Raw genomic sequence first — 12,626 nt, 5'->3', positions numbered from 1 at the left:
CTGGACCAGTTGAAGCACGCCACTGTCTTCACCAAGCTGGACCTGAAATCCGGATATTATCAAGTCTGGATCCGCGACGACGATACCTGGAAGACCGCATTCAAAATGCGGCAGGGGCTATTCGAATGGCTAGTAATGCCATTCAGACTCTGTAATGCTCCTGCTACCTTCATGCGGCTGATGAACGACGCTCTCCGGCCGTACATCGACGACTTCGTCATTGTATACCTTGACGACATCCTGATCTACAGCCGGTCATGGGAGGAGCACTTGACGCATGTGCGTAAGGTGTTCGAATTGCTGGAGAAATATCAGCTGCGCCTGAACCAAAAAAAATGCGAGTTCGGGAAGCGGACCTTGGTGTATCTTGGGTTCGTGGTGGGCAACGGGGAGTTACGAGTCGACCCGGACAAAGTGAAGGCAATCAGAGATTGGCCCAGGCCTCGGTCTGTAAGTGAGGTCCGGAGCTTCATGGGTGCTTATCAATACCTAAGAAAGTTCATCTGAAACTTCTCTATTCTGGCCTCCCCGCTGCATGCGTTAACGAAAGCCAATCAAAAGTTTGAATGGATTTTGAAACATGAGGATACCTTCCTTCTATTAAAGAGGAAGATCAGTGAAGCGCCTGTTCTCGCTTTGCCCAATCTTCAAAGACCATTCGAGCTTGAAGTAGATGCGTCAGGGTACGCCATGAGAGCTGTGCTACTGCAAGAAGGGCGGCCCGTGGCATCCCATTCTGAGATGTTCCAAGGGGCTCAGAAAAACTACCCAACGTACGACAAGGAGTTGCTTGCCCTACATCAAGCTGTAAAACACTGGCGAGTCTATCTTTTGGGCAAGGAAACAGTGGTGCACACCGACCACCGGTCGCTCCAATATCTGCAAACTCAGTCCAGGTTGCAGCAGGCGCGTCATATGAAATGGATGACGTACCTACAACAGTTCAACCTGGTGATCAAATACAAGAAAGGCATACACAACAAAATGGCTGACATGCTCTCGAGACCACCAGCCGCAACCCTTTGCTTATCAGCAGTTATGCAAGTGCAGCCAACCACCCATGAGGAGTACGCCGGCTGGTATTCAGAAAACCTTGATTTTCAAGGCGCACTAGCAGATGTTGAAGCAAGGAGGCCAACCGAGTTTGTCCTATGGGATAAACTCCTCTACAAAGGAGAGCTGCTATGCGTACCACGAGCGGCCGAACGTGTGTGCTGGATACGGGAGGCTGATCGGTTCTTTCAATTTTGAAAATAAACCACGCAATAGTACGTACCCTGTAGGATAGTGATTACGGGTGTCGGTCCACAGGGATTGTAGAATAAGTTATTTTTCTTTTAAAAATAAATCAAGAAGAAGAATTTGCTAACTTAATTTAACTAAATTAAACTATGAGTGCGAATTAGAATTTATCAGAATAAATGGATCTAGGGTTTGGAGTCCACCACATAGCATCGCATCAGGGTTTGTGTTCTCTATTTTTTTATCTTTTGGAGGGGCATGCAATATTGGCTACAAGCCTTTTAAAATAAAAGCATAAATAGTGTTAGGAAGATCCATCTTCGGTGTAGCATGAAGTGTCTACCTAATTATGCTAACCTAGGGAGCAGTACACCTCATCTTCCTAGGCATGGATCATCTTAGACTACTTTAGCAAACATGAATAATAAATAGCATGCTCAAAGTTTAAACATAATAAAAGGATTTTTCATTGATAATAAGAATTTAAACAAGCTCCAAAATAATAAAGAAAATAAGAACTACAATGCCCTGTAACATTGCTAGGGCTTCATCCAGCCCTAGACTAGACGTTTAGCCGAGCATGGCTTCCGGACGACCTCCCATCTTCAAATGAAATTGATCAACTCCCATTATTCCCAAAATATCAAAACTATTCTCTTTCCCCCTCCTTTCTCTCTTTTTATTTCATTTCTTTTTCCCTTCTTCCCTCTCGGCTCTCTTCTTCTTTTCACCGAAACAGAGGGTCTCCCCTGTTTTTCTCCCCCAAGCTCCCCCCTCCTTCTCTTTGCCGATGGCCTCTTCATATAGACCCTCTCACCGGTGATGGATCCCGTGGGAGTATGCTGGTGAGGATGCGAATCCCGAATGCTCATCCGATGGGAGCTGGCTGCGGGATTAATGTGGAGTGAAAGAAGAAGGATTCACCAATTCCATGGAATTGCGGACGGTTGGAATGGCTCAAATCCGGCAGAGGGAGACGGCTAGATGCTTGATTTCATGGGATGCTGGAAGCGTTGATCATGGAGGAGTGATTTCCGGCTGTTGGGAGGTGAAACGGGCGGCGGATGGCACGCGGTTGATGCGGCTGGGAGGATCGCTCCGAATGGCCGCTGTGCGGAGGCGGAGGCGCAGGCGGAGGAACGGAAGGTTGGCTGCACCGCGTGGAGGATTTCTTAGGCGACGCCATCTCGTGGCTGGAACGGGAGAATCGACGGGAATCTCGGCCGTGATGCACTGCGGGGGAGGGGGGAAGAAGATAAACAGTGAACTCATTTGTTATTATATTTTATTTTTTTTAACACTGTTCATATGAACAGTGTTTTCACGGGACACTGTTCATATGAACAGTGTTTTCAGTGATTCTTCCCAAAATTATTTTTATTTTATTATATTATTTTCTTTTTTTTCTTGTTTTAAATTTATCAATTTTATATGAAGCCAGGTAATGAATTGGTTGGGAATTGACTTTGGGTTTGAGGTGGGTCATGATCGTTGATTTGTTTGAACTTACTCTCGAGCCCAATGTCGTTTAAATTTAATTTTTGCTAAACTACTTCAGACCGGACTCAACAAGGCTAAAAGCAGGACCATGACTTAATAAGAGGGTTAATCAAATATTTTCCTATACAATTACAACTTTTAATCTAATCAAGACCAAAGCCCATTTAATTATAATCTTAGCCGGGTCAACACAATCTCCTTATATGTTTTTCTGTAGTTTTCATAAAAGATTGCAATCAAGAGAGAGACAAGTTCAGAATCTGATTTAAGAAAAGAATTATTTACCTCTTACCATAATTTAAATTTATTTCAATGTTTATTCAATTTCATGTTAAAATATGTATTTATCAGTTTAAGAACATTGATAAGTGCTATGGAAAGATAGCTAAATTATAAATTATTAAGCACTTATCACACCCCCAAACCTATGTTTTGCTAGTCCTCGAGCAAAATAAAACTAGAAAAGAAGAATTTTAACTCACTTTCGCAGGCATCGCGGTTACATTTACCATATTTAACAAGACTTTAAACCCCTAGGTGGCCCTAGTGGACGAGTTATAGTCTCGTGAGGGTTTCCGGCTCAGATACCCACAAACTGTTGTCTCTACCTAAAGATTTTTTTTTTTTAATATATATATCTAATGCATAAGTGCCAAGAATTTCAAAAGCACACAAAGTTTTAATTACTAAGTCAGCCCAAGTCCTAGGTCAAAATGCAATTCAAGTTGAAGTCATTAAATTTCCGTTAGGGAGTTGTAAGACTTATTTATACTAGAGTGCTCAGTGAAATCTGGACCGTACACAAGCTAAGGGTTCGGATCTCCAAAATATTGCAAAGACTAGTAGTTTCCAAGAATTGGTCGAAGGGACCTACTCACTGATTCAAAATCATCTTATCTGCAGAATTTCGAGAGTTGTGGATGTTTACTTTAGTACCTCACGGGCTTTATCTGTAATATTCCAGTTTACTCGAATTTCTACAACGACGGCTTTCACACTATTGTCTTTTACAAGGTCAATACAAAGTTTTTTTTTTAATAATAAAATATGTATAAATTGTACACTTTTACTCTTGTGGTGATTTCTCCGTGTAACGAGCAATCAGTCGACAACTCTCACACCAGTTGGCACAAGGTGTCGGGCATCAAGACTCCCCTACGGACTTATGCTCAGAGTCCTCATCACAAGCCCACTTGACCTTTGACAATAGGTAGCCCTTTTCGATGTTTCTGACTAAATCCATTTTTATTGATGAAATTTCTTTCTTTTTTTTTTTTTGGATTCGATAAATATGATTCATCAGGGTCCAAGGTTGCTACTATACTATCAACATAATGTCGAGCTTAGACCTTAGAAGGGTCGATTAGTGTGTAGTGAAATTCCAAAGTATTAATTAGCTTACAACTCCCTAAGAGAGACTTAATAAAAAGAACTTAAATTTGTATTACTTCCGACTAGTCATTGGGCTTTTAGATTTTATATACCTTGTGTGTTTATCATTCTCGCATAAATGTATAGAAATTAGGTTTTTAAAAACAAAAACTTTTTTTTTAATTTTATTATTATTATTATTATTTTATAAAAAATAAAAATGAACACATTTTTTTTTAAAAGATATATATTTTTTTTTATTTCTTTTGATAAACCTGACATTATGAAGTAAAAACGAATGCAAGAGATACAAACAAAACAAAAAATGATTAAAAATACTTAAAAATACTTTCAAACCTAAACCTAACATTGTCCTCAATGTTAAAGAAAAAAATCTAAGAGAATTGGGTTGCCTCCCAACAAGCGCTAAGTTTATTGTTTTCAGCCAGACACAGTGCATCCTTAATTATTTTGATAAACAGGGTTCGTCAAATTAAGGGATTCGATCAATTGCCCATCGGTAACACAGTCCACATAAGGTTTTAACCTTTGGCCATTGACTTTTAAAATATGTTCACCATTGAGGTGTTGGATCTCTACTGCACTATAAGAAAAAACCTTTTTTACTATGAATGGTCCATCCCACCTAGAGCGAAGTTTACCCGGGAAGAGTCGCAACTTTGAATTGAATAGCCAAACCTTTTGACCAGGTTTAAAGGACTTGCGGTTAATATTTTTATCATGAAAAGCCTTAGTCCTTGCTTTATAAATTTTAGCATTTTCATAAGCCTCATTGCGCAATTCTTCAAGTTCACTTAGTTGGAGTTTTCGGTGAGGACCAGCTACTGCCATGTCTAAGTTAAACTTTTTGATAGCCCAGAAAGCTCTATGTTCAAGTTCTACCGGTAAGTGACAAGCTTTTTCAAAAACTAATCGGTAGGGAGACATGCCAATAGGAGTTTTGTAGGCAGTACGATAGGCCTAGAGTGCATCATTTATCCTTTGAGACCAATCTTTTCTATCGGGACGTACCGTTTTCTCTAAGATATGTTTTAACTCCCTATTGGTCACCTCGACTTGTCCACTCGTTTGGGGATGGTATGGGGTAGCAACTTTATGGGTGATGTTATATTTGCGAACCAAAGCCTCGAATGACCGGTTGCAAAAATGAGATCCCCCATCACTGATGATGGCTCTGGGTGTGCCAAAACGACAAAAGATATTTTCATGTAAAAATTTAACCACAACTTTGTGGTTATTAGTTTTAGTGGCGACAGCTTCTACCCATTTTGAGACATAATCAACCCCTACTAGAATGTATTCGAAACCACAAGATGGTGGAAAAGGGCCCATAAAGTCTATACCCCATACATCAAAAATTTCTACAATTAAAATAGGATTGAGAGGCATCATATCTCTACGGGAGATGGTACCCATCCGTTGGCACCGTTCACAAGTTTGGAAAAAGTTATGGGCATCTTTGAAAAGTGTGGGCCAATAAAATCCACTCTGTAAAATTTTTGCTGCAGTTTTTCTACCCCCAAAATGTCCCCCACAAGCTTGTGAATGGCAGAATGAAAGAATACTTTGAAATTCGCATTCGGGGACACATCGATGGATTACTTGGTCGGGACAATACTTGAATAGATCGGGATCATCCCAATAATAGAACTTTACTTGTGAAAAGAATCGGTTCTTGTCTTGAGTTGACCAATCATCAGGAATTCGTCCTATGGCAAGGTAATTTACTATGTTTGCAAACCATGGCGTTTTCATTCCTTGTACCCCAAATAATTGTTCATCTGGGAAAGCATCATGTAAGGGTGAGGTATTCTTAGAGGGCTCGAGAAGAATCCTAGATAAGTGATCTGCTACGACATTTGCAGTTCCTTTCTTGTCACGAATTTCTAGGTCAAATTCTTGTAGTAAAAGAATCCATCGAATCAGACGGGGTTTGGTGTCCTTCTTTGCAAGAAGGTGTCGAAGGGCAGCATGATCAGTGAATACGGTAACCTTGGATCCTAATAGGTAAGATCGAAACTTGTCTAGCGCGAATACTACAGCTAGCAATTCTTTCTCAGTGGTGGTGTAGTTCAATTGTGCATCTGAGAGTGCTTTACTAGCGTAGTAGATGACATGAGGTACCTTATCTAGCCGTTGCCCTAAAACTGCCCCAATGGCATAGTCGGATGCGTCACACATCAGTTCAAATGGAAGGGTCCAATTAGGAGGCCGTATGATAGGTGCAGTGGTCAATTTCGAGCGAAGATTTTCAAATGCTTCTTTGCATGCTTCATTAAAGACAAAGGGAGTGTCCTTGGCAAGAAGATTGCACAAGGGTTTGGAAATTTTACTGAAATCCTGAATGAAGCGACGGTAGAATCCAGCATGGCCAAGGAATGATCGGATTTGTTTCACAGTTTTAGGTGGAGGGAGATGGGAAATAAGATCGACTTTGGCTTTATCTACTTCAATGCCCCTCTTGGACACGACTTGTCCTAAAACTATGCCTTCTTGAACCATGAAATGGCTCTTTTCCCAACTTAATACTAGGTTGGTCTCCTTACATCTTTTCAAAACTAAGGTCAAATTGTCCAGACAATCGTCAAAAGATAGGCCAAAAACTGAGAAATCATCAATGAACACTTCTAGAAAGTTTTCCACCATATCTGAAAAAATGGCCATCATGCATCATTGAAAAGTTGCGGGTGCATTGCATAGTCCAAAAGGCATCCTCCTATATGCAAATGTCCCAAATGGGCAAGTAAAAGTGGTTTTCTCTTGATCGTCCGGGTAAACAGGTACTTGATTATATCGAGAATAATCATCTAAGAAGCAGTAGAAACCTTGACCAGCCAACCGTTCCAAAATTTGATCTATGAAAGGTAGAGGGAAATGGTCTTTCCTAGTCATCGAATTAAGTTTCCTGTAGTCAATGCACATGCGCCAACCCGTGGTTGTGCGTGTTTGTATCAATTCTCCTTCCGTATTTTCAACCACAGTGATACCTGATTTCTTGGGTACCACTTGTGTCGGACTCACCCACTTACTATCAGAAATTGGATAAATGATTCCGGCATCTAATAACTTCACCACTTCTTTCTTGACTACCTCCTTCATGTTAGGATTGAGTCTTCTTTGCATTTCTCGGGTGGGCTTTGCATCATCTTCGAGGTGGATTCGATGCATGCATATGGAGGGGTCAACCCCTTTCAAATCGGCTACAGACCATCCTATGGCATGTTTATTCTCTTCTAGTACCCTTAAAAGTTTACCCTCCTGTTCAGTAGATAAGTTGGCCGCGATGATTACAGGGAGGGTATCTTCTGATCCTAGAAAGGCATACTTAAGAGTTATCGGAAGTGGCTTTTACTCAAGTTTAGGTGGAGAATCAATGGAAGGACAAAGTGGTGCGCTAGCAATAGGGGGAAGAGGTTCAGGTCGGATCTTCCAAGGAAGGGAACTCATGGGAGATTGATTGTCAAGTAAGATATTAACTTCTTCTATGGCCTTGTCTATATCAAAGTTGTCAATGTCAAAATGGGCCAAACATGCCTCTAGGGGGTCATCTGCTAAGATATAGGGAAGGGCTTCCTCTACAAGATCATCCATTTCATCAATTAGGCAACATCCGTCTTCCCTCACATGTTGGTCAGCCGCATGAAACACATTCAACTTAATTTTCATGTTCCCAAATGATATATCCATTGCCCCAGTTCTATAGTTGATACATGCATTGGCTGTAGCTAAAAAGGGACGACCAAGAATCACAGGAATTTATTTTTTAAGGTTGGGCACATGTTCCATGTCAAGGACGATAAAATCTACTGAAAAATAGAATTTGTCTACCTTGACAAGAACATCTTCAATCATCCCCCGTGGTATCTTCACAGATCGATCAGCCAATTGTAAGGACACCGAGGTAGGTTTTAATTCACCTATCCCAAATTTTTCATAGACTGAATAGGGTAGAAGATTCACACTTGCCCCTAGATCTAAGAGTGCTCGGTCGATGGAGTTATTTTCTATGACACAGGAAATAGTGGGAGCACCAGGATCTTTGAACTTTGGAGGGGTGTTGTGTTGGAGAATGGAACTTACCTGCTCAGTTAGGAGGATCTTTTTAGGCACATATGTTCTAGATTTTCGCTTTTGGGTGCAAAGGTCTTTGAGAAATTTGGCATAGGAGGGAACTTGTTTGATGGCATCAAGGAGTGGGAGGTTGATTTTAACTTGTTTGAAGACCTCCATCATCTCTTCTAATAAAGTTCCCTTCTTGCCAAAGGGAGAGGGTGCATTAAGTGCTTCAGGGAATGGAGCCTTTGGAATGTGGGTTGTGGCAGATGGTGGACTAGCTGAAGAAGGTTTTGGGTTTTCATGTGATACATTCCTCTCCTCTTCTTCACCTTTCTTATTGTTACCCTCCCCAACCTTATTATCTATTATACGTCCACTCCTTAGGATAGTCAAAACATTGGCTTGCTCATGATTTAGTCGAGTTTCTTGAGCCACGTATTGTCCCCTAGGATTACTCATTGGTTGACTTAGAAGCTTACCTTCCTCTCGCTTGTTTAATGCATTGGCTAGTTGACCCATTTGGGATTCTAGCTTAGCAATTGATTGCGTGTGAGAGTGCAATAGTTGTGTGTTTGCCTCCAAACCTTGAAGGGCAGTCAACACCTTCTCCTCAAAGGCTGTATTTCTTTGGGTTGGAGGAGGAGGGTGTTGAAATTGATTTGAGGGACGGTAGAGATGAAAATTCTGAGGATTTTGAAAATTTTGGGAGTAGGGTTGGGTATTATTCGAAGCTTGCTGCCTCCAAAAAAAATTTGGATGATTCCGCCATCCCGGATTATATGTATTGGAAAATGGATCATTACCCAGTCTGGGTTTTGTTTGAGCAGCATTGATATGTTGTTGCACGAGTTCGGGGAATTGGGGTGCTGAGGGGCACTCATGAATAGGATGCGATGGGCTAGAACAGAAAGCACATACTTGTGCTTGGGAAAAGCTAACGACATGTCCTCCTATCATTAGTTGGTCAATCTTATGGGACAATGCATCTACCTTGCTAGACAGGTCCATAGAACGACTTATTTCACAAATGGCCCCTTTTCTTTGAAAATTCGGGGGTGCTTGACGAGAACATGAAGCATGGTGGAGGGAGTTTTCATTAAGATTTTCAAATAGTTGCCATGCTTCATGCTCATTTCGAAGCATGAAAGTCCCCCCGCATGCAGCATCGATCATCTGACGGTTTCGTTCAGTCAATCCGTCATAGAAACATTGCACTAGCTGCCACTTAGGTATTTGATGATGAGGGCATTTACGGATTAGGTTCCAAAATCTCTTCCAAGTTTCATGAAATTCTTCCCCCTCAGTTTGGGAGAAGCTTGTAATGGCACGTCTAAACTGGTTTGTTCTTCCTATGGAAAAGTATTTTTTAAGAAATTCTTGTTGCATTTGATCCCAAGAACGAATCGAGTTAGCTTCTAAAGAATTCAGCCATTGTTTAGCTCTATCTTTAAGGGAGAAAGGGAATAATCTAAGTTTCAGACCATCATCAGTGAAGTTCTGAATCTTGACTGTGGTGTAAATCTCAAGGAATTCATCTAGGTGTTTATATGGTTCTTCGTTGGTGAGCCCATAAAAAGTTGGGAGCATTTGGATCACACTAGACTTTATTTCATATTGTACCGCTGCTACCTCAGGTACTCGAATGCAAGATGGGAAAGTGTAAATGGTGGGAGTAAAGTACTCCCTCAGAAGTTTGGGTTGTTCTTCAGCCATCTTAAGAGGTGGGGATGATCCTAATGTTTTGATCTTAGCTCGAATGTTCCTAAGGATTCGTTCTATTTCAGGGTCAAAAGGTAATAGGTTTCGTACTCTAGAACGACTACCTTGCATATACTAGTACTCGATCAGTCAAGCATGCAATAAAAGATAAACACATCAATCCTTGTATTTGTCCTAAAATCACTAGACAGTTCCTAACTGGTTTGAAGAGGGCACCTAAGCCTCCAATCCGGTCTAATGAATCGAGTTGACCAGGTAAGCTCCCAGGTAAGTGGAGGGGTCACGATGCGTTCGCAAAGGTCCTACTTAAAACCCACTTGCCTCGAACAGATGAACTGTCTCCCTTATAGGAACAAAGCTTGCCTAGACATCAACTAAGCCACAGAGCGAAATTGGTGCAGGTGATCTTCGTCCTATTGAGCTCGAATGTCCCTAGGGGCCAATGTCTAATTGATTTTAATTAAAGTGACACTATGTGAGATTGAGTTCACCTAAATTGGGCAAGAGTCCGGTGATGAAATCCGGCTCTTATCTTGTTGGGGTGATTGCCCTTACTATGTGCGGATTAATTTGTGTATGTGTATCAAGCATGCATTCACACTTTTGCTGAAATTGAAATCAAACAATCACCACAAAATTTCAAGCTAATAATTAATTTAAATAAGAAAGGTTTAGAGGTTACCAAAGAGAATTTTTCCAGCAATTTAAAATTTTTAAGCAAACCTCTAAAGCATTCCTTTTTGATAGCCCAGATCTCCTCTTCAATTCCTGATCAAATAAGACAAAAAGAAAAATTAAAAAAAAAATTAGTAGAAGAGAAAAAGGAGATAAAAAAATAACAATAATAGAAAATAATTTTTTATTTTATTTTAGATATATATATATATTGAATTTTTTTTAATTAATTAATTATTTTTTTAATGATAGGAAAAATAACTATGCTAGCAATCTCCGGCAACGGCGCCAAAAATTGATCGGTTCTTTCAATTTTGAAAATAAACCACGCAATAGCACGTACCTTGTAGGATAGTGATTACGGGTGTCGGTCCACAGGAATTATAGAATAAGTTATTTTTCTTTGAAAAATAAATCAAGAAGAAGAATTTGCTAACTTAATTTAACTAAATTAAACTATGAGTGCGAATTAGAATTTATCAGAATAAATGGATCTAGGGTTTGGAGTCCACCACATAGCATTGCATCAGGGTTTGTGTTCTTTATTTTTTTATCTTTTGGAGGGGCATGCAATATTGGCTACAAGCCTTTTAAAATAAAAGCATAAATAGTGTTAGGAAGATCCATCTTCGGTGTAGCATGAAGTGTCTACCTAATTATGCTAACCTAGGGAGCAGTACACCTCATCTTCCTAGGCATGGATCATCTTAGACTACTTTAGCAAACATGAATAATAAATAGCATGCTCAAAGTTTAAACATAATAAAAGGATTTTTCATTGATAATAAGAATTTAAACAAGCTCCAAAATAATAAAGAAAATAAGAACTACAATGCCCTGTAACATTGCTAGGGCTTCATCCAGCCCTAGACTAGACGTTTAGCCGAGCATGGCTTCCGGACGACCTCCCATCTTCAAATGAAATTGATCAACTCCCATTATTCCCAAAATATCAAAACTATTCTCTTTCCCCCTCCTTTCTCTCTTTTTATTTCATTTTTTTCCCTTCTTCCCTCTCGGCTCTCTTCTTCTTTTCACCGAAACAGAGGGTCTCCCCTGTTTTTCTCCCCCAAGCTCCCCCCTCCTTCTCTTTGCCGATGGCCTCTTCATATAGACCCTCTCACCGGTGATGGATCCCCTGGGAGTACACTGGTGAGGATGCGAATCCCGAATGCTCATCCGATGGGAGCTGGCTGCGGGATTAATGTGGAGTGAAAGAAGAAGGATTCGCCAATTCCATGGAATTGCGGACGGTTGGAATGGCTCAAATCCGGCAGAGGGAGACGGCTAGATGCTTGATTTCATGGGACGCTGGAAGCGTTGATCATGGAGGAGTGATTTCCGGCTGCTGGGAGGTGGAACGGGCGGCGGATGGCACGCGGAAGATGCGGCTGGGAGGATCGCTCCGAATGGCCGCTGTGCGGAGGCGGAGGCGCAGGCGGAGGAACGGAAGGTTGGCTGCACCGCGTGGAGGATTTCTTAGGCGACGCCATCTCGTGGCTGGAACGGGAGAATCGACGGGAATCTCGGCCGTGATGCACTGCGGGGGAGGGGGAAAGAAGATAAACAGTGAACTCATTTGTTATTATATTTTATTTTTTTAACACTGTTCATATGAACAGTGTTTTCACGGGACACTATTCATATGAACAGTGTTTTCACGGGACACTGTTCATATGAACAGTGTTTTCAGTGATTCTTTCCGAAATTATTTTTATTTTATTATATTCATTATTTTCTTTTTTTTCTTGTTTTAAATTTATCAATTTTATATGAAGGCAGGTAATGAATTGGTTGGGAATTGACTTTTGGTTTGAGGTGGGTCATGATCGTTGATTTGCTTGAACTTACTCTCGAGCCCAATGTCATTTAAATTTAATTTTTGCTAAACTGCTTCAGACCGGACTCAACAAGGCTAAAAGCAGGACCGTGACTTAATAAGAGGGTTAATCAAATATTTTCCTATACAATTATGACTTTTAATCTAATCAAGACCAAAGCCCATTTAATTATAATCTTAGCCGGGTCAACACAATCTCCTT

Source organism: Phoenix dactylifera, chromosome 3 (genome assembly GCF_051530095.1).
Source record: "Phoenix dactylifera cultivar Ajwa chromosome 3, Ajwa_hap1_PhDact_Kaust_v1.1, whole genome shotgun sequence".
In the NCBI taxonomy this organism is placed as follows: domain Eukaryota; kingdom Viridiplantae; phylum Streptophyta; class Magnoliopsida; order Arecales; family Arecaceae; genus Phoenix; species Phoenix dactylifera.
Note: the sequence above shows the minus strand (reverse complement) of the source record.